Here is a 27,020-nt window from a genome sequence, read left to right as displayed (position 1 = left end):
GGAATGACCCTTGTATCCCTAATCTCTCCAAGACCTTTATCATAAAAGGGTGCTGAATTTTGTCAAATGCTTTTTCAGCATCTAATGAGATGACCATATGGTTTTTTTCCTTCAGTTTGTTTATATGATGGATTACATTAATAGATTTTCGTATGTTGAACCAGCCCTGCATCTCTGGGATGAAGCCTACTTGATCGTAATGGATAATTTTTCTAATGTGTTCTTGGATTCGGTTTGCCAGTATTTTATTGAGAATTTTTGCGTCAATGTTCATGAGTGAGATTGGCCTGTAATTCTCTTTCTTGGTTGAGTCTTTGTGTGGTTTAGGTATCAGGGTAACTGTAGCTTCATAGAAGGAATTTGGCAGTGACTCTTGTGTTTCTATATTATGAAATACCTTAAGGAGTATAGGTATTAGGTCTTCTTGGAAGTTCTGGTAGAATTCCGCATTGAAACCATCTGGTCCTGGGCTCTTTTTGGTAGGGAGGTTTCTGATAACAGTTTCTAATTCTTCGCGACTAACAGGACGATTTAGAGCATTTACCTGGTCCTGGTTTAACTTTGGTATATGGTATTTATCTAAAAAACTGTCCATTTCTTTTACATTTTCCAATTTTGTGGCATACAGGCTTTTGTAGTAAGATCTAATGATTTTCTGAATTTCCTCTGTGTCTGTGGTTATGTCCCCCTTTTCCTTTCTGATCTTGTTAATTTGCGTGTTCTCCCTCTGCCGTTTGATTAGTTTGGCTAAGGGTTTGTCAATCTTGTTGATTTTCTCCAAGAACCAGCTTCTTGTTTCATTGATTCTTTGGATTGTTTTCTGTGTTTCTATTTTGTTGATTTCTGCCCTCAGTTTGATTATTTCCAGTCTTCTACTTCTCCTAGGTGAGTCTGCTTCTTTTTTTTCCAGAGCTTTCAGGTGTGCTGTTAAGTCACCAATGAGTGCTTTCTCCGTTTTCTTTAAGTGGGCACTTAGTGCTATGAACTTTCCTCTTAGCACTGCTTTCATTGTGTCCCATAGGTTTGAGTATGTTGTGTCTTTGTTTTCATTAAATTCAAGAAAGACTTTAATTTCTTTCTTTATTTCTTCCTTGACCCAGGTGTGGGTCAGTAGTTGACTGTTCAGTTTCCATGAGTTTGTGGGCCTTCTGGGGGTAGCATTGTTGTTCAATTCTAATTTTAATCCATGGTGATCCGATAAGACACAGGTGGTTACTAATATTTTTTTGTAACTGTGGAAGTTTGCTTTGTTACCAAGTATATGGTCAATTTTCGAAAAGGTTCCATGAGCCGCAGAGAAGAAGGTATATTCTTTCCTATTTGGGTGGAATGTTCTATAGATGTCTGTTAAGTCCATTTGGTTCATTACCTCCATTAAGTCTTTCAATTCTCTGTTAGGTTTCTGTCTGATTGACCTGTCCATTGGTGAGAGAGGAGTGTTGAAGTCTCCAACTATTAGTGTGTGTGGTTTGATGGCTGCCTTGAGTTCTAGAAGTGTTTCTTTTACATAAGTGGGAGCTTTTATATTAGGGGCATAGATATTCAGGATTGAGACTTCATTCTGAAGGATTTTTCCTGTTATGAGTATAAAGTGTCCCTTTCCATCTCTTCTGATTGATTTTAGTTTGAAGTCAACTTTGTTGGAAATTAGTATGGCCACACCCGCTTGTTTCTTAGGGCCATTTGCTTGATAAACCTTTTCCCAACCCTTTACTCTGAGTAGGTGCCTGTCTTTGTGGTTGAGGTGTGTTTCTTGTAAACAGCAAAATGTTGGATTCTGTTTTCGTATCCAGTCTCTTAGCCTGTGCCTTTTTATAGGTGAATTGAGTCCATTGATATTAAGTGATATTAATGACCAGTGGTTGTTAACTTCAGTCATTTTTAGTAGTAGAGTTTGTGTGTTTCCCTTCTTCTAGTTGTGCTGGTGAAGGGTCGCTAGATGCCTGAGTTATTGTCGGCGTTGTTGGACTCCTTGGTTTGTGATTTTCCTTCTATTACTTTCTGCAAGGCTGGATTTGTGGCTGCGTATTGTTTAAATCTGTTTTTGTCCTGGAATATCTTGTTTTCTCCATCAATGGTGAATGCAAGCTTTGCTGGGTATAATAGTCTAGGCTTGCATCCATGTTCCCTAAGTGTCTGTAGCACATCTATCCAAGCTCTTCTGGCTTTCATGGTTTCCATTGAGAAATCAGGTGTAATTCTGATAGGTTTCCCTTTATATGTTACTTGACCTTTTTCCTTTGCAGCTCTTAATATCTGTTCTTTATTCTGTATGTTTTGTGTTTTGATTATTATATGGCGTGGGGATGCTTTCTTTTGATCCAGTCTATTTGGTGTTCTGTAGGCTTCTTGTACCTTCATAGGAACATCCTTCTTTAGGTTGGGGAAGTTTTCTTCTATAATTTTGTTGAATATGTTTTCTGGGCCTTTGAGTTGTAATTCTTCTCCTTCTTCTACCCCAATTATTCTTAGGTTTGGTCTTTTCATGGTGTCCCAGATTTCCTGAATGTTTTGTGTTAAGAATTTGTTAGATTTGTTTAGTTCTTTAATCTGTGAGTTTATTTCCTCTATAGTATCTTCAGAGTCCGAGATTCTTTCTTCCATCTCTTGTATTCGGTTGGAAATACTTGTCTCTGAAGTTTCTGTTCGTTTACTCAGAGTTTCCATTTCCAGTCGTCCCTCAGATTGTGTTTTCTTCAATACCTCCATTTCATTTATCAGGTCTTGTACTGTTTCCCTTACCTGTTTGATTGCTTTTTCTTGTTTTTCTTGTTTTTCTTGGGTATCTTTGAGAGATTTATTTATTTTGTCTACCGTTTTGTTTGTCATCTCCATTTCTTTATGGCAGTTTTTTACCTCCTGTTTAAGGTCCTCTATTATTTTCATAAAGTACTGTTTAATGTCGGTTTCTTCTATATCTTCTGGGGTAGGGTGTTCAATTCTTGTTGTTTCGGGATGTCTGGCTTGTGGTGATGTCATGTTGCCTTTCATGTTGTTGGAGGAGCTCCTGCATTGGCGCCTGCCCATCTCTTCCTTCAAAAGGAGCGCGGAGGTGTTTGGTGTCCCCAAAGAATGATGGATCCTCCTGCAGACTGTGAGGTCCCCTTGCAGGCCAAGCAGCTCTCAGACAAAGGCCTACCTTGCTCCGGGCAGTCAAATGAAGGAGGGGACCTCCCACCGGCCTGGGTGCACTCAATTCCAGGTCCCCAGAGCCCAAACAGGCTGAGCTGTGGGATTTTGTGGCCCCAAAGACAGGAGGATGAGGCAGGGGGAGGGGGGGGAGGATTCTGGGTGCAAGCTGGGAAGGGACAGGAAGAGAGAGGCAGTATCCGGGGAGAATAACCCCTGCAGGAAGAGCAGGAAGTGTGCTGGTGGCAGGGGGATTTGTGGAGAGTCGGTGGTCCCTCTCCGGGCAGCTGCCGCGGTTCGGGCACTCACTCCTCACTCACCCCAAAGAATGATGGATCCTTCTGCAGACTGTGAGGTCCCCTTGCAGGCCAAGCAGCTCTCAGACAAAGGCCTACCTTGCCCCGGGCAGTCAAATGAAGGAGGGGACCTCCCACCGGCCTGGGTGCACTCTATTCCGGGTCCCCAGAGCCCAACCAGGCTGAGCTGTGGGATTTTGTGGCCCCAAAGACCGCCAGAGAGCTTCTTTACCTGGTTTACTGACCACTCTGATGCAGGAGCAGATGAGCTAGGAGAGGTCATCAAAGACGACATTTGGCCAAACCCCTTGCAATACTATTTGGTTCCTGATATGGACGATGAAGAGGGAGAAGCAGAAGATGATGACGATGATGATGAAGAAGAAGAAGGCTTGGAAGATATTGATGAAGAAGGAGATGAAGGTGAAGAAGATGATGAAGATGATGATGAAGGAGAAGAAGGAGAGGAGGATGAAGGCGAGGATGACTAGCACAGAAGACTGATGGATTCCGACCCTCTTTTTTATTTTCTTTTTATTTTTTAAATTTTCTCCAGTCCCTGGGAGCAAGTTGCAGTCATTTCCCTCCCGTTCCCAATCCCTCTTGTGCTGAGTCGCCCTGTTTTTGAGGTCTCACTCCTCAACACCATGGTTCTCAATTTATTTGGGGGGAAATGTCTTGAGCAAAATACAATGGGAAAAGAATCTCCACTACTCTGTTCTACATTCATTTTTATCTTTTCTTGTCTTGAACTGTGGATTCAACACCACCACCACCATGCTCTGTGGGAAAAAAGAAAAGCCCTCCAGCCCCTTTGGCTCTCTTTGCTGGAGGCTGGGGGGTGCTAGGCCCCTGTGTAGAAGTGCATAGAATTCTAGCTTTTTTCTATTCTCTGTATATTGGGCTCAGAGGTTACACTGTGTCTATGTGAATACAGACAGTTAGCATTTACCAACATGTATCTGTCTACTTTCTCTTGTTTAATAAAAAAAAAAAAGAAAAAAAGGGAGGTATAGAAGGTCAGCAAGGGTGATTTTGAGGTGTCTGGGGGGTAAGTGGGCATTGTGACAACATGGCTTCTCCTTTGGCATGTTTAATTGTGATGTTTAACAGATATCCTTGCAGTTTAAGATGACACTTTTAAAATAAAATTCTCTCCTAACGATGACTCGAGCCCTACCACTCAATGGGAGAATCAGCAGAACCTGTAGGGGTTTATTTGGAGTTCACATTCTCTGTTGTAAATTTATTTTTAATTTTTTTATTTTTAGTTTTTTTGGTTTTCACTGGAAGGAAAAGATGCTCATTTTAAATGTTGAAGTGTACAAGTTGCTTTGTTACAATAAAACCAATGTGTACACAAAGGACCGAATGCTTTTCTATCCGAATAGATGCTCAACATGACCTTCCCAGTTTGACCTGCATAATGACATCATGTCAAACTTTGTCTCCCTAACTTCATATTTTTTAATACGCACTTTGCAGGATGACCTCAGGGCTATGCAGATTGAGTTAAAGGGATGTGAATCATGTCTTAATGTTTCCGTAACTGGGTGATGTGGGTACAGTTTGCTGCAATGGACTTGTACCCATGATTTTTATCTCAATTTGGCATTTTTTTTAACGGGCCTTTAGTTACCTGGATATTATGACAGCACCTGCTCCCACCATGTCACAGAGCTGTTGCTCTAATGCCGTCTATACGAAGGACAGCTGCTGGTGGGTCTTCATTGGCAATTTGAACTGACCAAGGAAATGGGCTTTCAGAGTCAGCAGTTTTTGGGGTGGTTGGGAGTGCACTGTCCCAGGTATGTAGCAAAGCACTCAGACTCTGTGAATCTGGGTTGATAAAGAACTTTTGTCTGCTCAACGCCATTGTGCAGAGAATAAAGTTTTGGAAAGCTACCTGATACATAAGCTTTTTAATGCTGTAAAATAGAGCTGAAATTAAATGCCACTTTTTCAGAGATGATTAATGGACAGCCTGGTCAAATTCAAAGCTTTTTGATGTATAAAACTTTATAAATGGAACTACTCCATCAGTAGGCAAAGTGTAACCAAATCTGTCTAGATGGATAGTGTGTAATTTCTTCAAAGGACTCTGTTTAGTAAATACATCACTGTATACATCAGGAATCTTGCTCCAATTAAGGAACATAAAGACTTTTTTGGACTGGGAAAATAAAAGGAAAAAAAGAACTCAAGAAACTAGACTTTAAAATGCTAATTAACCCAATTAAAAAATGGGGCATTGAACTGAACAGAATTCTCAACAGCAGTTCCAATGTCCAAATGACACTTAAAGCCATGCTCAACCTCCTTAGCGATTAGGGTTAATGCAAATCAAAATAACTCTAAGATATCATCTTACACCTGTCAGAATGGCTAAAATCAAAAACACCAATGATAGCCTATGCTGGAGAGGATGTGGAGTGAGGGAAACACTCATCCATTGTTGGTGGGAATGCAAACTTGTGCAACCACTTTGGAAATCAGTGTGGTGGTTTCTCAGGAAACTGGGAGTCAACCTACCTCAGGACCCAGCAATTCCACTCTTGGGAATATACCCAAGAGATGCCCAATCATACTATAAAAGCATTTGTTCAACTATGTTCATAGCAGCACTATTTGTAATAGCCAGAACCTGGAAACAACCTAGGTGCCCCCCCAATAGAAGAATGGATAACGAAGGTCTTGCACATATAGACTTTAGAGTTCTACTCAGTGGTAAAAAACAATGACATCTTGAATTTTGCATGCAAATGGATGGAAATAGAAAACATTTGATTGAGTGAGGTAACCCAGACCCAAATAGAGGAATATGGTATGTACTCACTCATAAGTGGATTCTAGCCATAAATAAAGGACACGGAGCCTATAATTTGTGATCCTAGAGAAGCTAAATAAGAAGGTGAACCTAAAGAAAAATATATTGTTATCATCCTGGATATTGGAAATTGACAAAATTGCCAGGCAGGGGTTGGGAGCACAGGGGTATGGGTGAGGTGGGGATAAGGGGAGATGGGGGAGAGAAGGGAGGAGAGAGGATGGTGAGAGCTTGAGGGAATGGGATGGTTGGGATTGAGGAGGGGTGGATGTGGGAGCAGGGAAGTATATATCTTAATTATGGGAACCATTTTAGGGTTGGCAAGAGACTTGACTCTACTGGGGTTCCCAGGTGTCCAAGGAGATATCCCCAGCATGTTCCTTGGGCAGCAGAGGATAGGGTGCCTCAACTGGCCTTGTCCTATAGCCACACAGATGATTATCTTTCATATTACCATAGAGGCTTCATCTGGTGATGGATGGAGATAGAGACAGAGACCCATATTGAAGAACTGGACTGAGCTCCCAAGGTCCTAATGAGGAGCAGAAGGAGGGAGAACATGAGCAAGGAAGTCAAGACCGCGAGGGGTGCATTCACCCACTGAGACGGTGGGACAGATCTAATGAGAGATTACCAAGGACAGTTGGAATGGGACTGATGGAGCATGTGATCAAACCGGACTCTTTGAATGTGGCTGATGGAGGAGGCTGACTGAGAAGCCAAGGACAATGGCACTGGGCTTTGATTCTACTGCATGGATGGACTCTGTGGGAACCTTGTCAGTTTGGATGCTCACCTTCCTGGACCTGGGGGGAGTTGGGACGACCTTGGACTTCCCATTGTGTAGAAAACCCTGACTGCTCTTTGGGATGGAGAGGGAGGGAGTGGAGGGGAGGAGATGGATATTTTTAATAAAAAAAAAATTAAAAAGTACTTGGGATTCAGAATTAAGATTCTAGTGATTATTTTTATTCATTTTACCAAAACATCTCTATTTTCTTCATTTTTATTCTTATATTCTTGGCTTCTGTTCTATTAATATTTGTGAGAGCAGTACCATTTTCTAATACCTGAATATGTGTGACAATAGAACAGGGTTTCAATTTGCATCTTGTAGAAAATTATATATCTACTATTTTAAAAGCAGTTTCAAGAAAAATATTCATTGAGGTTGCAGTAAGGTCAAGTAGGAAGTAGTTTTGTCTAAACTTTAATTAGAAGATTTTTCTGCAGTATCCAGTCTCCTAATATTATTAGCATTAATTTTTTGATTAAATAATTCTTTTCACATACCCCTGTGATCTCCATAGAGGAAAACAGAAAATCTGTACATCTTTTCTTCCTCATTATGTCAATAGTAAATCATAATTTGTACTGAACAAGTTCAGTGTAGAACCTATGATGCTTTATCCCTAAGCAAAGAAGTGGAGCAAATGTACTAAAATCTATCTATGATCTATAGTTAAAGTCTACTGACCACTCTAGTGTTTGCATTGTGTACACTCATTTCATGTTAATATTATTTGCTTGATATTATACTTATTTTATTATTGTCATTTTTGTAATGGCCTCACTTTTTTTTTCTTGATTTCTTCTGAAAATATTCACTCACTATTTTCACAAACCTAACCCTTTACTCTTTTATCCTGTATCTTCTCTGGCAAAATCAAGTGGATTACACTGCCAAGTTCAATGGAACCTCCTTAGAATGGAACCTGCAGTCAATATCACAAGCACAGGCATTTTTATTTATTTGCTTCCTACAGGTAGATAATGCTCTTGTGGTTACTGTGATTATTATATATCATGAATTATAACCATCACAGATTCAATATTATGCCATATTAAAAATTTCCTTGCAAAAAATTTATTCAATTACTGTTTTTATTTTGGCTCAGACAAATTTCTAGAGCATGGGTAGAAGGCAGTCTCATTATTACTTAAAATATAATACGAGCCAATTCTGTCCTATTTGTTGATATTGTTCCTCTGGAACCTCTTGAGCTGAACCTACACAGCTCAAACCAGCCTCAGGCCTACTGTTTTCCATACTCTTATTAGCATGGCCCATTATATCAGTGCTTACCTAACCCAGAGTGCCAAATTTCAAATTCCCCTAAACAAAAGCATGGTCAAGTTTATCACAGTAATATCCTACTCCTAGTACTAACTTCTGTCTCAGGGTTTCCACTGCTGTGAAGAAATATGGTGACCATGACAACACTTACAAGAAAAAAAATATTTAATTAAGATTGGCTTACAGTTTCAGAGATTTGGTCCATCATCTTTATTGTGGGAAGCCTGATGGCATGCAGGCAGACATGATACTGGAGAACAAAATAAGAGTTCAACATCTTGATCTGCAGGCAACAGAAATGAGCTGTCAAACTGGGTTTTGCTAGAGCATATATGATACCACCTCAAAGTCTGTCTCCACAGTGACACACACACAATGACAAATGTGGTTCAACAAGGCCACATTTTCTAATATTGACAGGTGATCTGTCAGTAAATATCAAATTATGAAGAAACACTTCTTGCTAATTCTTATTGGTTTGCATAGCTTAGTGTATATCATGTGCTAATATTCTTATATAATGTGGTTTATAGTATATATATATATATATATAAAATTTCAATGGAAGTATTCAAATGAAAAAGAGAAATTTCATAGTTAAATAAACTCATTCGTAATCCTGAATTCAGCAGTTTGCTTGGGAAATTACAGGCACTTTATAGCAAAACACTTAGCTGAGATCAATTGTAGTTTTCTCAATAAAATCCCAGGGCTTCTCTATGAAGAACTCGTGGTTAACGAAAGGGGGTGGATGGGTGAAGAATGTTAAAAATTGCTTAGCTAAGTCTGACATTTTACCTTTCAAATATTAATTATATTGTGGGCTTCTTTCTATTTACATACCTAAGTGTTTACTTGGGACATAAATGGTAGTAAATTGTCTTGAGAAAGCCATAGAGAAGCTTTGTTAGATAAAATTCCTTGCAGCTGGTAATTTTTGGCAATTAATATTATGAATGCTAATGCAATGGGGAGTGAGGAAGAGACTTCCAGGATGCCACTTATCTTTGTAAAGCGAAAGAAAATGTCAGAAGTGGTAAGCCTGCTGAGAATGTTACTTCTGGGAAGGAAATAGATGGCAAATGTTAAAATTACCATATTTATGGACAGGCTAGAGCTTTAAGAGCAGCGTATCTAATAAATAATCTAGTAAATAGAATTTACTGTAAATATTTTAAATGCTTGTTTTGTTTTGCTTATTACGACAATGAAGAACTTTTGAGAACTTGCTATGCTAAGTATATAGTGGGGATGAGGAAGACAATGTTAAGAGCAGTGTCACATGATACAGTTCACCAGATTATCACAATTTCAGGGTTAATTAAAGAAAGTCCCATACATGCTTAGATAATTTTGGGGTAAATATTAAGATGTGGTTTTATACTAAAATGTAAGATTGGTATACACAAAGATGTAAAGGATGCAAATCATGAGAAAAAAATCAACGAAAGCATTGAGACTTAGAATTAGTGTATAGTCCAAATCCATTACATTCTCATATACAATACAAGGGAGTTATTTTAAAAGCATGTGTAATGCCACTACCCATTTGAATATGTAACTTAATCTAGATTAAGTTTTTGTGAGAAGCAGTGTAGGTAGACTGTAACAAGTCAAGGATTGTTGACAAATTATATTATCCCTTTCTGCATTTTTATTTTGGTTTGTGATTGGAAAATCTGAATTTTAGACTATTCTTTAGAGTATCAAATTATTCATTAGTAATTCAGTAAGGAATTGTGAGAAACATATAATTATGAAGGATTTCATTTTACTGATGTGTATATTTGATTTACAGGACTCTGGAAATGCCCATTTGTTCAGGTAGGTATGTCTTTATTTTATCTGAGTACTTAAGTAAAGTGATAACTAAGATAACATAACTGAAAATAACTAAGTTTCACAACTTATTTTGCTCATTTGTAGGTTAAATGTAATAATGAGATAATACTGATATGAGATCACCAATCATAACTTTGTTAGGAGGTCTGAATTTCCAGTTGTATTTTTTTTTATACACAATTTCTCTTTAACAAAGAAAACAAACTTTTTTCATTATACATACCAGTCCCAGTTTCTTCCCAGGCACCTTCCCTTCACCCCATCACCATCGTCTTCTCATAAATGGTAAGGCACATTGCTTTGCGGCAGGTTCAAAGCCCCCCTAACTATATCTAGGCTAGGCAAGATATCCATCCAAAGAGAATACGTATCCAAAAAGCCAGCACAGGCAGTAGGGGTAAATCCTGGTGCCACTGCCAGTGGCATGGCAGTCTGGCCCAGCCATGCAACTGTCACCCACATTCAGAGGGTCTAGTTTGGTCCTATGTTTATTCCTTCTCTGTCTGGCTGGAGTTGGTGAGCTCCCATTAGCTCAAGTAAAGAAGTATCCCCATCATGGGCTTTACCTCTTTGCTCATATTCTCACTCCTCCCACTCTTCAACTGAACTTTGGGAACTCAGTCTAGTGCTCTGATATGGGTCTCGGCCTCGGGTTCCATCAGTTGCTGGATGAAGGTTCTATGGTGACATTTAAGATATTTATCAGTCTGACTACAGGGCAAGGCCAGTTTGGTCACCCTCTCCTCTATTCCTTAGGATCTTAGCTGGGGTCATCCTTGTGGATTCCTGGGAATTCCTCTAGTGAAAGGTTTCCCACTAGCCCCATAATGGCTCCCTCAATCAAAACGTCTCTTTCCTTGCTCTCATCTCTGTCCTTCCTCCATTTTGACTATCCCAACCCCTCATGTTTTCTTCCCCATTACCTTCTCCCCTTCTCTTTCCATTTCACCTTCCATTCTCCTCCCATCTCCATGCTCCAAATTTTGTCAGATGATCTTATCTATTTTTCCTTTCCTGGCAGATCTATATATGTTTTTCTTAGGATTCACCTTGTTATTTAGCTTCTCCAGGATCATAAACAATAGGCTCAATATTCTTTGTTAATAGCTTGTATCCAGCTTTAGAGCCTGTCCTGGAGCTAGCTCTTGTAGACCAGGCTGGTCTTGAACTCACAGAGATCCACCTGCCTCTGCCTCCTGAATGCTGGGATTAAAGACGTGTGCCTCCACCGCCCGGCTTTTATTTATTTATTGTTGCTCTCAGTGTCTATGCTACTGGTGTTATATTTAGGAAGTGGTCTCCTGTGCCCATGCATTCAAGTGTACTTCCCATTTTCTCTTCTACCAGGTTCAGTGTGCTTGAATTTATATTGAAGTCTTTAATCTATGTGAACTTGAGATCTTTGCATGGGGTTAGATATGGATCTATTTGCATTCTTCTCCATGTTGACATCCAGTTATGCCAGCACCATTTGCTGAAGATGCTTTCTTCCTTTTTTCCATTGTACAATTTTAGCTTCTTTGTCAAAACTCAAGTGTTCTTAAGTATGTGGGTTAATATCCAGGTCCTCAACTAGATGTGATTAGTATAATGAAAAGCATCCAGAATTATTTGCTGTTAAATAATAAATAATATGTAACAGCTTAAGATTTAGCAGTAAAAACTTGATATTGCTTTAGAAAGAAAAAAATATAATTTGTGAAATATTCACAATGAAGGAAGTGGAGAGAATCACACAGGGAGAGTAACAACATAGAATTATAAACAAACTAATACAATTCAGAGATATGTTAACAAATAATTTCATATTATGCTGGTATCAAAAAGAAAATGGAGATTTCCCTGATCTCTAAAGAGAGTAGAATAAAATAGAAAAGAAAAAAATATGTATTTAAAGGCACACTGCTGAAATGCATCTCTAAATTTTTGCAAGGAACATTCTTTTTTCATAATTTCTCTTCTATCTCTTTTCTATGGGGGAAAATTTATTCTAAAAGGAACTATGAGAAAATAATTTTATGACTCAGTAAAACTTGACAATATACCTTGGAAAATGTAAGGCTTTCTGAAAACTCAGCCATGAAACTCAAAAATTAAAATATATTAGAATCATTTGAGGTACATTTAAGAAATATCTCTTCTAGTCACCTTGCTAAATGTCAAGCTTTATAGGAGCATATTAATTGCACCTTATAGTGCATAACTGTTTATATACATACATAAATGTATATAGCAACAATTAATGAAAAAATTTCCATGAATTTGAAAGAGAGCAAGGAGAAGTATATGAGGAATCTGAATAAATCTCTTTGTATGTGAATAAATCTCTTTGCGTGCATTATTGCATGTCTAAAAAATGGTAGAGGTAGAGCCTTCTCAGGTTATATCCAGCGTGACATGCTCAGTGGATCTCTGTTCCAGGTCCACTGAAATCAGTAACAAGACTTGTCTAATCTCTTCATATCTATTCAATATAGTACTTCAGGTTCTAGCTATAGCAATAAGACAACAAAAGAACATCAAAGGGATACAAATAGAAAAAGAATAGTCAAGCTCTCACTATTTGCTGATGATATAGTTGTTATGTAAGTGAAAACAAAAAAAAATCTATCAAGGAAGTCCTACAATTCATAAACACTGTCAGTAATGTATCAGGATACAAGATTAACTCAAGAAAATCAGTAGCCCTCCTATATACAGATGTTAAAAGGGCTGAGAAAAAACAGAGACAGATCACCCTTCACAATAGCCACAAAAATCATAAAATATGTTGAAGTAATGCTAACCAAACAAGTGGAAGACCAGTATGACAAGAACTTTAAATCTTTGAAGAATGAAATTGAAGAAGACACTAGAAAAGAAAAGATCTCCTGTGGTCTTGGGTAGGTAGAATTAACATAGTAAAAATGACAATCTCACCCTAAAGCAATATATCCAAAGCAATGCCCATCAAAATCCCAGCAAAATTTTTCGCAAACCTCAAAAGAACAATACTCAACTTCATATGGAAAAGTAAAAATCCCAGGATAGCCAAAACAATCATGTACAATAAGGATCTTCTGGAGGCATCACAATTCCTGACTTCAACTTCTACTACAGAGGTACAGTACTGAAAACAGTCTGGTATTAACATGAAAATAGACAGGAAGATCAATGGAATCGAATCAAAGACTCGGATATCAATTCACACACCTTTGAACACCTGATTTTTGACAAAGAAGCAAGTATAAAATAGAAAAAAAGAAAACATATTCAAAAAATGGTGCTTGCATAACTGGATATCAATATATAGAAGAATGAATGGATCCATTTCTAGTGCCATGAATAAAACTCAAGTTCAAATGAATTGAAGACCTCAACATAAAACCAAGCACACTTAACTTCACTGAAGAGAAATAGGAAAGTACACTTGAACGCATTGGCACAGGAGACCACTTCCTAAATATAACCCCAGTAACATACACACTAAGAGAAATAATTCATAAATGAGACCTCCTGAAACTGAGAAGCTTATGTAAGGCAAAAGGCACGGTCAAGAAGACAAAATGGCAGCCTACAGAATGGGAAAAGACCTTCATCAACCCCACTTCAGGTAGAGGGCTGATCTCCAAACTATACAAAGAACTCAAGAAATTTGTCATCAAAAGAACTAATAATCCAATAAAAAGTAGAGTACATACTTAAACACAGAACTCTCAGCAGATGAATATAAAGTGGCTGAAAGACACTTAGGAAATCCTCAACATCCTTAGCCATCAGAGAAATGAAAATCAAAACAACTCTGAGATTCCATCTTACACTTATACAAATGGTCAAGATAAAAAACACTGATGACAGCTTATGTTGGAAAGGATGTGGGGTAAAGTGAACACTTGTTCATTGCTGGTGCAAGTGCAAACTGGTACAGCTAATTTATAAATCAATTTGGCAATTTCTCAGAAAATTAGGAAAAAAACTAACACAAGACCTAGTAAAACAACTTTGGGATATATTCTTAATCATACCACAAGGACATGTGCTCATCTTTGTTCATAGCAGCATTATTTGTCACAGCCAGAACCTGGAAACTTAAATGCCTCTTGACCAAAGAATGAATAAAGAAAATGAAGTACACAGTGGAAAATAATAGTGACATCTTGAAATTTGTGGGCAAATAGATGGATGTAGAAAACATCATACTGAGTGAGGTAATGCAGACACAAAATGACAAACAGTATGTACTTCCTCATTAGTGGCTTCTAGACATAAAAACATAAAACTAGCCTACAATTCACAATGCCAGAGAACCTAGACAATAAAGAAGACCTTAAAAGACATATATGTGGATCTAATCTACATGGGATATAAGAAAAAAAGACAAGATCTCCTGAGTAAATTGGGAGCATGGGGACTATGGTAGAGGGTAGAAAGGGAGGGGAGACATGGTGAAAGGGTAGAAGGGGAGGGGGAGGAAGGGATGGAAATGGAAAAAAATATAGATCAGTAAAAACAATAAAAATAAAATAAACAAGATAGACAAACCTGTATCTAAACTAACTAAAGGGCAGAAAAAGAACACACAAATTTTAAAAATTTAGAAAAGAAAGGGAGACATAATAATAGACACTGAGGAAATCGAGATGATATAGATATAGAGAGTATGTATAATTATCTAGTAACACATATATGTATTTATGTACATATTATGGGTTTATAGGTATCTACATATATGTAGCTAAATAATTAGAAGCAAAAGACTAAGTAAAGATTATAAATTATAAGATATCTGATAGATGGATAGATAAAAGACTGTTAGACATACAGATATAGAGATTTTATACTCAGCTCTCCCATGGTCTCAATAACACTCGAATATAAGAATATAGAAACTTTTTAAAGTGCCTTTTTCTCAGGATGCAACACACCCATCAAGTGATAAATGCATCTTGAAGTCGTAATTGAACAGATGGTAAAAGTACCTGTTACAGAATAGGCTTGGTTGTTTTTTTTTTAAATAAATTTAGTTTATATGATTTTACAGTCTTTGAAATAATTTATTGATGTTCCTTCCATTGCTTCGATATTTTTCTCTTACACTCCCAGTTTCCTAATCCCTACCTTTGCCCATCCTATAGAAATTTTAATTATTTTTTAGAAATTTTAGAAATTTTAATTTTAATTTTTGCCATGTCAGATTGGTAAGTTATTAAGTAGCTCCTTTAGCAGTGTTCTCAATTCCTTTAACAGTGTCGTCCATATGACTTGTTTAAGTAGCAAGATGCTAGAAGACAGTTTTCTATGTGTGAGATGCCTTAATACACAACGACTAATGTGAATCCAGTAGCTAATCTGGTCACTTGTGAGCTTCTCTTCCCTTCCACACAGAATGGTTTAATTAAATTGTCCAGCCCTCAAGAATCTATTGCACTTAAACCTCTGCTCACTTGGCTGCCTCATTCTCTTAGTACTCAAGCAAATATGGGATGCTCTTGAGTTATTTGAGATAACAGAAATTTAATTCCTTGGTGTTAAACTGTACATAAAATCTTTTGAAAATAAGTATAGCTGAAAATATCATATCTTTTTGAACTTCAAATTGTTTCTGTTTTCTGCATTAATTTCAAATTATAAGTAGGCAATAGGTTTTGGAGAGTTCCTGCTTCTCCCACAGTGTTTCCATACCCTAGTCAACTGAAAGAATCTTTACAAACTATTCTCTTTATGGTCTGCTGTTATTCTCTAGAATGGACTAAACAGAGAAATGTGGCTTCACTAAAGTCAGGCAGAAAACACATCTCATGATTATTTTCTAAGAAAGGATAAATTCTGATGTGTTCCTCCACAAACAGCAGTGTGTGATAATATTGGTGAATAACGCAGCAGGTAGACAGTTGGGGTTTCTGATCCTGACTTCCCTCAAGGTCCTAGTTATTGGGCCTTGAGGTATTGGTTGAATATTTATTGAAGTTGGTTAATATCCAGATATCTCCCTAGCCTAATTCTGAATATATTATATTTAAGGGCCTAAAAATATACATTCCATTAAGATTCATTGAATATTTATAATATTCACATTATATGTGTGTGTGTATGTATGTAATGTATGTATTCTCTCTCTCTCTTTCTCTCTCTCTCTCCCTCTCTCCCTCTCTCCTCCTTTTTTCACACAGGTTTTAACTGTGACTTCTGACTTGCCCGTAACTTCCAGTGTAGATCATATAGATTTCTAATTCACAGCATTCCTCCTGTGTCAACATCCAAGTATTCAGCATCATATCTTTCTGAAATATAGTATCTTACTATATTTATATTTATAGTATATATATATATATATATATATATATATATATATATATATATTATATATTGGTTGCTTAGACAAAATACTTTCCTGTGGTTTGTTCAGTCTTATTTGCTGTTCTTTACTCCTCTTCACACTCTTTTTGTAAGTGATTTCTTCTCTCCCTATTGCTCAAAACAGTCTCCTTCCAACTATTTCAACCCAGTTTCCCTTCATAGTACTGTTTCTTACTATCTCCCACTACAACACTGCAACTTCTTCTTCCAGAACACTGTGTTACATTTTTAGTTTCCTGTTTTCTGTATTTACTCCAGGTTGTTTATTCACATCTGAATATTTAAACTGAGATCCACAAATAATCAGCAATGTGCAACACACATCTTTCTGTATCTGGATTACCTCATTAGTACACTGTCTACTAGTTTTATACTTCAAATGTCATGATTTCATTTTTCTTTCTAGCACAATGACTGGAACATCAAAATATCCACAACAAAGCAAAGTGGTTATGGCACTTTAATTTTGGATATTATCAAGAGCTACCCAGTTGGCCCAGTAATGTAACTTAGCCAACTACCCATAGTTGAGGAAGTAAAGACTCAAGAGAAGATATTACTATTTCCATTTTTTCTAAACCAATATAATTTCCAAAATAATTTCCAATTATTTTCTAAATACTTATTCATCTATCTTCAGAACCATGTAACTTTGAGCCTTTATCAAAACAAACAAACAAAATGAATTTTTTTTCTTAAAAGAGAAAAAGATTATTATGAAGCTCTAAAGTCAGTAAAACATAGAAAAAAGTTTCTACGGGGTTCCCAATTGCAACTGATACATCTGGAATATGGGCCCTACAGTTATTTTGGGGAAAATTGTAGAACAGAGTAAAAAAATCTAAGAGCCAGAAGAAGATAATGTTTCCAGGAGATAGTGTTTCTTTATATGACAGAGAAGTTTCAATCACAAAATCTCAACAATATGCTTGCAGAAACAAGTCCAGCATAATGACAAAACTTATTTGAATTCCGATGCAGACAGGGTAAATTCCATTTGGTCCCTACCCTAGATGAAGTTATGCAGGTGGTCAATGTCTTCTGAGAATCAGTCTTTACCAGAGATGAGATGCCACATAGGTTACCCAGTCCCAAGTGGTCAACTCTAGACACATGTATATAAAGCAAAGTTAAGTTGATTTAGTAGGTTATATACATGCACATGTGTGTGTGTGTGCATTCATGTGTGTATGTGTGTGCAGGTGCATGTAAAAATAGTAATTAAAGAAGAGATTATACATTTGGAATAGGGATATGGCAGGATTGTAAAGGGGAGGGAAAGGCAACAATGATATAGATGTATAGTTTATATATAAAATTCTCAGAGAAATAAAATTATTTCACAGAAAAATAAAATGATTATTTTAGGATATCTGACATATATGAGATTTCAGTGAGAAAGTGTAAGAAAATTATTTCAGTCACACAAGATTTTTCATTATGATACTAGACTAATAAAATTAAGCAATATTTGTTTAAGCATTTTTGTGTCTAAAGTATCACCAATTCCTTGAATATATGGTTCCATTATATTGCCATATAATATGTCATATATTCATTAATATTAAATTTTTACTTGATGTAGCTGCCTCTGATCAGAGACATTTATTTTCTTCTACCAAATTTTAAGCTGTCGTTACAAAATCCCCAAAGCCAGTACTAAAGGGAGAATGAGTGAACATTTTCTTAATTAAAGAGCATGCTTCTTCTGAAAACACATCAAACATCATCACAGAGTTGTGGAGGTCAAGGCAGGGAAAGAACTACATCTATTCACCGTTGCCCTCTAGGGCTCAATGACGTTCCCTTGCCATTTCCCTCACAGCTGGATAGAGTAGAGTGATGATCAAGGTCCATGCTCCCTCTCTGCAGCCTCCTGGCTAAATAAAGCTAATGAAGTAGAAAAATGATATTGATAAAACTAGCCATGTTTTGTAATACATCCCATCAGCTGGAAACTGCTCAGTGTTGGTGTTTAATCGCATCTGACCTCAATCATTTTTTCTTGGCTTCCAATACTAAATGGGTGACTTGTTATTTAGCTTCAGTAAGCTTAAAAACTAATCCCACTCTGAGTTCCCCAACATTTCAATGCAATGTACAAAGACAAAATCAACAATATTCATGATATTCTTTTTTTTTTCTTTTAGAAGATAAAGGGATTACAAGGATTATTCAAGACTGTTGCTAGTATTAAGTGGTTTATATGGTAGATTTAGTCTTACAAATAATTAACTCTACCACTAAAATAAAAAATAGAATTATACAAAACCAGAGAAGTGTATAAAAGTAAAAAATAAATTCCAGTTTTATGGTTTCCATCTTTTGAAATTTAAATTACTTGAGAAAAAAAGGTATTTTTTTTCTATTGTATCTGCACAAAACTGACAGAATACAGTCATTTGGCTCACAGAGATATCCACATAGTTTTCAAGAGTATAGGAACTTTAGTACCTAATTATTAGTTTCACGAACTATCCATACACTCATTTCTTTAAATATTTTGCTTCTATTTCAAGTTTTGTTTTAAATATTTATATTATTTGCTAACTAGGGATGGGTTTTTGAACCATATTCACTTAAATGATGGGAAAGGGAAGGAACTATGATGAATCACCTTCAAGAAGCCATCTACATTCTGGTTCTCAACAAGGGAATTGACTGAATATCAGGTCACAAAAACACCAGAGTAGCCTCACCAGTTTACAGAGTAACTGAGGGGCAAATCCATTAAAGCTTGCTATTTTTATCAGTCTTGTGCCAGCTAAGTCACAAAATCCTAGAACATAATGGAGATATTTCCAACCAAATAATCACATAGTAATCTCCAAATATGCCCAAAATCCATACAGAGAAATGCACAGTGATTGCAGAAATTAAAAAAAAAAAGAGAGCGAAACAAAAAATACATGCAATTTCTGTTGTGGTTTGAATATTGAGTACTCCCATAAGTTTAATATTTTTGAACATTTGGCTGACAGCTCTTGACTTGCTTTGTAAGGTTGTAGAATCTTAAAGAGGATGAATTTACATGAGGAAGTAAGTCACTGGGGACAAATCTGGAGATTGTATAAGCAAGATACATTTCCTGTCATTCTATGGTTCCTGACTGTGGATATAATGTAGCCAGGTGACCACATTTCTTCTGCAATGCCTTCCCAATCATAAGATGCTATAAACCGCATTGCCCTTTAAACTGAAATGAGCCCTTTCTTCCTTCAGCTGCTTTGTAGGGGTATTTTTGTCGCAGCAACAAGTCACTAATGTGGTTTCCAAGGATGCTGGAAGCAATGAGGACCACAGCCATGCAGTTTCTTTAAAACTTACACAGAACTGCTAAGGTTTCACTGATGTGCTTATCATTGGCAATGCACATGTTTATTCATGGATGTTTGATTTATAGAAACAAAAGTATTTTGTGCTAAATATCAATTTTTAGAAACCCCTAAATACACAGGATTCTTTTTCATACTCTCCTTTTTGACTTTTGAGAAGAAATAATGTAATTCAAGTGAGCATCTGGAACCCTGAAGAGATGTCTTCAGTTCTAACTCTCTTCTAAGGTTCCAGATATGCATTCAGTTTTTCATGAGTTCTCCTGTGGCTCGTTGTAACTGCTTCCCTGGTTGTTAAGGAATTCCCTCAAAATATTATTGTAGTAACTTACTGTACATACAATCTGAAGTTATGGTAAAAATTGAACAAAACTTACAATTTAAAATGCCATGAAAATATCAGTATTTTCCTGCATATACATTATTATTGACAGATCTGAAAGCAGAAACCACTAAAACAGAAGAAAATTAATCATTTCCTTTACTGAAGAATCCTTTAAGGTAGTTTATTTTCAATCTGTCAAAAGGATTTGTTACCTAAAGTATTGTTTTGTTTTGCTTTCAGCTTCAAGTATTATCAGACATTAGTCAGCAATAATATGGACTAACAGGGCCTGGAGAGGTGACTGAACAGTTTAAAGTACTTGTTGCCCTTTGCTCATTGTGAACTTTCATTCCAAACTCAAATTTCAGGAACTCTGACAACCTCTTCTGACCCCTTAAGACACAAGCACACATGTGGTACCCATATATGCATAGAGACAGAACATTCATACACATAAATTACATCAATAAATATTAAAAATGATGAGTTGTATTTACTACCTTCTGTTGTGGACCTCAGAGCAAACACTCATAGTTTTACTTCACAGAATACTCATCAACTCAGTGTCAATTTTTGTTCAAGTTCACAAAGACTGAATCAAAGGATCTTAAAACTAATCTCTGCCTTACTTTGGAGCCTAGCATTTGAGTTTATATGTTAAAAGTAGGTGTGTACAGACTAACATGTGATGGCCAAGCAAACACTGTTCATTATCACTACAAAATCTGTCATAGTAAAAAAAAATGTAAGGAAGAGAAATTATCAAGTCACCTTCTCTCAAATTGAATTTCTTTCTAATATAAATGAGGTTCATGAGAAAACCCCTAAGTTGTAGCAATAAATATTTAAATGGTTTATCATTAATATACAAACAGCAATTTTAGTAGTTGTCATTTCTTAGTAATATAGTTCTCTGTGAATTATTATTTCTTGCCCGTTTTGATAAAATGCTGCTTTACAAAAGCCTTAAGGAGCTAGAGCTGGCCTGCAGGATGGAGGCCGAAAGGTAAGTGTTGTGAACAAGACAGTCACAAGGTTGTATTAAGGACAATGAAGATTAGCTCATGAAGAATTTCAGAAAATGGACGACTGGGTTAAATGAATGCTAAGAAAATATAATTAGATTTCTACATTTAGGCCATTCTTAGTTGGACTTGAATTGTATAATTTCAAGCAATTACAATAACTCTAAGTCTCATATAAGAAAAGGAGTACATGCAATAAAAAGTTAAAATGTAAAATTTGGAAGCATGAAGGTTAGGATAATGAATAAACATGTGCTTTAGTACTATTTTTTTTGTCAGACAAAAAAGAGATTCATGGTAACTTGATTAGTAAACAGTCTTTCTCTTTCCTACATTTTCTCATAAAATATCCAATCAAATTTATTGGTAATCACCCAGATTGTTTACTTACTTGTTTTCCTTACTTCTATTGATAAATGACTGTCATTTTTCTGGTGCTGTTACATCAATTGATGTGGGATTGTATGCTGTGGATATGTCTTATTACCATTGGTTAGTAAAGAAGCTGATTTGGCAAATAGCCAGACTGAATACAGCCAGGTAGGATATCCAAGCAAAAATATGGGGGAAAGAAGACAGAATTGGGGGAGGAAGAGAGACGTCACTAGGGAAGCAAGATATCAGGCAACAAACCATGAGCCTTGTGTTAAATTATAGGATTATAGAAATGGGTTGATTTAAGTTGTAAGAGCTAGTTAATAATAAGCCTGAGCTAATAGACCAAATAGTTGTTAATTAACTCAGAATGGTTATTTGGAAAATGGTGGGCAGGAAAGAAATCTCCAGTTACAATCAGTGTCAATTTCACAATGATGTCATATTTGATTTTTGGCACATGCCAACTTCTGAACTGTTATCCACTTTAAACTTTAGTTTTTATGGAGTGAAAATATATGACCTTCCAAGCAAATACTGACAGAAAGGAAATGTTACTTCCACGTGTTATTTCAACAAAGTCTGCATTCCTTCTCCAAACTGAATTATGTACTGAGATTATTTTTGATGCTCTAGTTTACTTATCTTTTCCCAGTATTTCTATGCCATTAACAAGAGAATCAACTTCATAAATACTAACTAACCCTCTACATTGTTTTGCTGTTCTGTGTATCTTTACTATTATTTTTATTTTCAAGCTTCATGAATCTTTGCCCCATGCAGATACCCTTTATTAGATAAAGGCTAAAATGTGTGACATTTGTAAGTAGGTATTTACTTACAAATTGCATTTATCCAAGTAATGACTTGAACCATCAAATCCTAAAATGAACTTCTAGATGAAAATTAAACAAAGCAGTGAATAATTCTTTTAGCATAAAAAGAATTACTATTTATGCTAATAGAAAGGATGGAGAAGGGGCTTTTGAAGAACTAAAGCTTATTGAAATATGACCATGGCATAAGAATTGACACCAAGACAATAAATGTTTTAATAACTTGTAAGTTAAGGCCTCCCTCATCTTGTTAATAACTAAATTTTGATTATGTAAAATTAATGATGAATTAAATATTATTTCAGTCTATAGCTATTGTATTCTTTTTTGCTTTTCTCTATCTTTTTATTTAGTGTGATTTTTATAAAGATTTTGTTTCATATTCCTAACTCTGTTATTTTTTTCTACTCTCTGGTGGCATTTCTAAAATAGAGAATATATTTGCTACTTAATTGCAATTTGTTTCCTGGGTTCATACAGTTTTTCAAACTAAACATAATATTTTTTCTTCATCAAATTATTATACCTGTTATCTTTCATAACTTTCTTACTTTAATTCCTTTGAATAAGCAGAAAGATATCTATGTTAAAAATTATTGAGTCTTTTATTGACTCTTAAGATGATACATACTTGTAATCTGCTTGGTTATTTTGTTATGTAGCTCTATATTTTTATTTCATTTATTTATGCTTCATTTCTCCAACCGGGGGTCTAAACATATGACTCAACTCTGAGTAGTATCAGTTTAATATAGATTTGATATCTAAGTAGCCATAATACCTCCAGTAAAAGATCTTTAGCTTTGGGTGATTTATTAAATGACAAGGAACCTAGGATAGCTAAGGATTATAGTAAAACTAGCTTATTACATCTATTATTAATTTATGGAATTAGTTGTTGTAATGGCCACAATATCCCTAAATTCCCAGAATTCTTCATTATAATGACTAAGAATGTGTTTAAAATTAAAATTTTGAAATACTTGTTTTGCATTCTCTATTTTTTTATTTTAGGAACTTATATAATATCCTTATCAATAACAATATTTTAATTCTTACCATGGCTAGGTAAATTAGGTTAAAATTCTCCAGTTGTGAAACAAATTGCTGAGTAGCTGCTAAAAAATCTCAAGCTGAAAGTGATATGAACAAAAATTAAGACTCATACACACAGACTATCTCAACTAACCATATATTCTAACTCTGAATGATAAATAATTCTCCTGAATGAAAATATGTAACAGCATTGATCTGTGTCTGAAGTCTGATTATGACAGTGTCCTATTGTTTCTGTGGCATATTTAAAAAATCGACTTTACCTTTAATTTCTCACACATAAAAGAGTTTGGCCTTTGGGATGCTGATATTTCTTAGCTTACTACTAAGTTTTCTGAGTATATGAAAAGTAACCATCATGCCTTGTAACCTTTAGAAAGTTCTTAAAGGTTTCCATTATATTATTTTATTTTGTGGCAAAAATCACGCGCTATTGGTTGGTTAACTGTGTGTTCTTGCATTCCCCAGAACTCCTGCAATTGCAAAAGACTACTCTGGACATTGAGCTGTATAGAAACATGGACTTTTTGTAAGTGACATCTCTAGAAACATTCTAGTGCAATATACAATCTCTTTTTCTATATGCACACGCGCTTTCTTATATATTTTGACATATAAGGGATTCTCAGTCCACCCAAATCCATCATTACTCATGTATATGGCATTACTAGGTCATCATCTTTGAATGATGATCACAGTTATGTTTGAGAAATACATAACAATTGAGTATTTTAATAATTCATTGTCAAAAGAAAATTTATCATATTTTATATTAAAGTTTTCTATCTATTTATTTCTATATCTATTTATACATTCACCTATCTATAATCCATCCATAAATGTATGCATGCATTCATCTATCCATCCATCTATCCTAAAGTCAATAAGACAAGAATTTCCATTAACAAAAGTACTAGAGAACTTAGCTATTAAAATTAAATTTGATAATAAAAATATGAGAAAATAGTTTTCAATAGCTAATGTATAAGTGATTTTAAGTATATTTACTAGATAATTTTATTTTAAAGTATATCATGGATTTGCAAATAATCATTTATGATCATAAATAGCCTTGCCTAAGACACTGATCTATAGCATACACTGATTATCATTGAACTGATTGAGTTCTCAAGTCACAATATTAATACTATATTGCTCAACAATATTTTTAAACCAACCTCTTCAACATCATACCAGAATGAAAATATGAAAACCAGACAAGTACAGAGAACAAAGAAGATAATTCTATTAATAGTAAATAGATCTATAAACAACAATTTCTAGATCTATTATAATATTTAAAATAGTTATCACTTTAAAACTTTTATTTAAATTCTTTTGTTTGTTTCTATGAAAATAAGAAGTTTTCTTGAGGTTTTAAAGATTAATTACCCATATTTGTGGATTTGCTTTATCATATAATTTAGAGATACAAAGTGCTGGTGAATCAAATAAAGTGAATAGACTAGTAAAGTGTTTATTAATATTTGATATGTATATCAAACTTTTTTCCTCATTTTTTTATTAAAGATTTCCATCTCCTTCCCTCCTCCTCCACATTCCCTCCCCTCCCTTCCACCCATACCCCCACTCCACCCCTCTCCAAGACAAAGAGCCATCAGGGTTCCCTTCACTATGTTAAGTCCATGGTCCTCCCAGCTCCCCCTAAGTCCAGGAAGGTGAGCAACCAAACTGACAAGGCTCACAGTGAGCCCGTCCATGCTGTAGAGTTCACGTTCATTGCTGTTGTCCTTGGTTTTATTTCCCTTTTCATTTTATCATCAATATTTTAGTTTTCAGCAAAAAGAAGATCTCTTTAGTAAAGGGAATAAAATAAATAAATTTGGGCAGAAGGGGAGAGCTGGAATGGGATGATCAGGTTGCATATCAAATAATAATAAACCTCTTAGTTTTGTGGGTCTTATTGTTGTGTTGGAAGTTTCTTTGCCTTTTGAGAAAGAGCTTAAATTTGGGTGAGCTTAAATAGAAGAGTCCTGGAAGGACTTGGTGAGGGAAAAAATATGATCACAATATATTTAAATTTAAGATTTATGAAGAAACGAGACATGACACAATTTATATACTGTTAAGAATATTCAAGAAAAAATAATTCTAACATTTTTATTATCTTAAGAGTTAAAATGAGAAAAATGTAGTGAATTTATCAAAACGACTGAAGTTCTCTTTACTATCAATTTTAGGAGAATACCAAAACATATTAGCTATAGATACAGTATAAAAGAAAAGTCAAAATAAAGAAAGATCACAGGCTGTGATAGAATATTGAAGGTAAATGATTATGAGATTACATTCTTGTGCATAAAACAGCAAGAAATGTCTTTTTCCAGTCTCAGGAGCTGCCAGCACTGGCAAAATGTCCCTGGAAAATGAAGCACTCCACGCCCTGTCTACAATAACCTCTGGACTATTTTTAGTGGTCACTCGGGAGCCGCATTCAGTGACTTCTCTCATTTTCCCATCTCTGAAACTCTCCAGCCAACTTGCTGATGTAAAAGTCTGTGTACTTTCTAATGTAATAAAAAGTGTAACACAAAGCCCACAGCCTGTAAATATCATCCTCGTCTCTGATGCATGGCAGGAAATTGAAGTAAATAGATTTAAAAACTCTGCCATCCCAGATGATGAGATTAAAGCCATTAGCAATCATAAACCCATTAGAACTCTGAGCACCAAAAGACTGCTATCGAGATATTTCTTGACCACATTTTTTTAAAAAGCCATATTGATATCATCCTACTTTCATTATTTAATACAGGTTTTGTGTAGGGCCTTGCTGTGAGTATTTATTCTTTTCTGCAATGGTTACTTTTAAACAGAAAAAAAAATGAGGGTGTTCCACATCCTTAACTCTTTAAAGATACATCAAATTTGTTAGAGAAATGGCTCAGTGGTTATGAGAATTCGCTGCTCTTTCCACGAACTAAAGTTCAGTTCCTAACACCCTTGGGAGCTCCCAATGGGCTGTAACTCCATTATCAGGAGATCTGAATGCCTAAAGGCACCCACAGGCACTGAACAGACATGTAGTATACACATTCAAAACATAAATACGCATATATTAAAAACTTCTTTAAGAAATGAAGAAATAAATATAGCTTTGGTGGTATCACAAATGAGGCATCATCATTTCATGGGGGAGAATAGAAGGGGAAGAGGGGCTACCTGCATTTCCTTTGGCAGCTTGTTTAGTGTTTCCTCTTGCTGTGCTGTCCTCTTCCCATATTATTCATAATTAACGGTGGCAACCAGAGCAATGACTGTCGTTTTTAAGTCCCCTGAAAGAAGAACTACAGACTCTAGAAAACTGAGAGGAAAGCTTTTGCTTTGTTTACCCTCAGGTTTTTATTTAAAAAGAAATGAGAAAGAAAATGGCCCTACACCTCTGTCCTCAGAACAAAGCGAGGTTGAACCGTGACTGGAAAAGACTACATGGCGTACAGGGTAGAAGCACTGGGCTTTTAAGCATCTAAGTCTAAGATGTGATAAGAAAATTGAGGAAGTATTGTTCAAATTCAACATAGCAAATTATTCTCAATTGTG

At 35.7% G+C, this 27,020-nt stretch overlaps 1 pseudogene; it reads left to right on the top strand.

Moving 5' to 3' along the window:
- The window catches only part of LOC119817537, a 4,747-nt pseudogene extending 723 nt beyond the window's left edge, over positions 1 to 4,024 (top strand).
- Positions 4,025 to 27,020: the final 22,996 nt, after the last annotated feature.

Source organism: Arvicola amphibius, chromosome 6 (genome assembly GCF_903992535.2).
Source record: "Arvicola amphibius chromosome 6, mArvAmp1.2, whole genome shotgun sequence".
NCBI lineage: Eukaryota > Metazoa > Chordata > Mammalia > Rodentia > Cricetidae > Arvicola > Arvicola amphibius.
The sequence above is the reverse complement of the archived record's forward strand: the minus strand, read 5'-3'. Positions and strand labels throughout refer to the sequence as shown.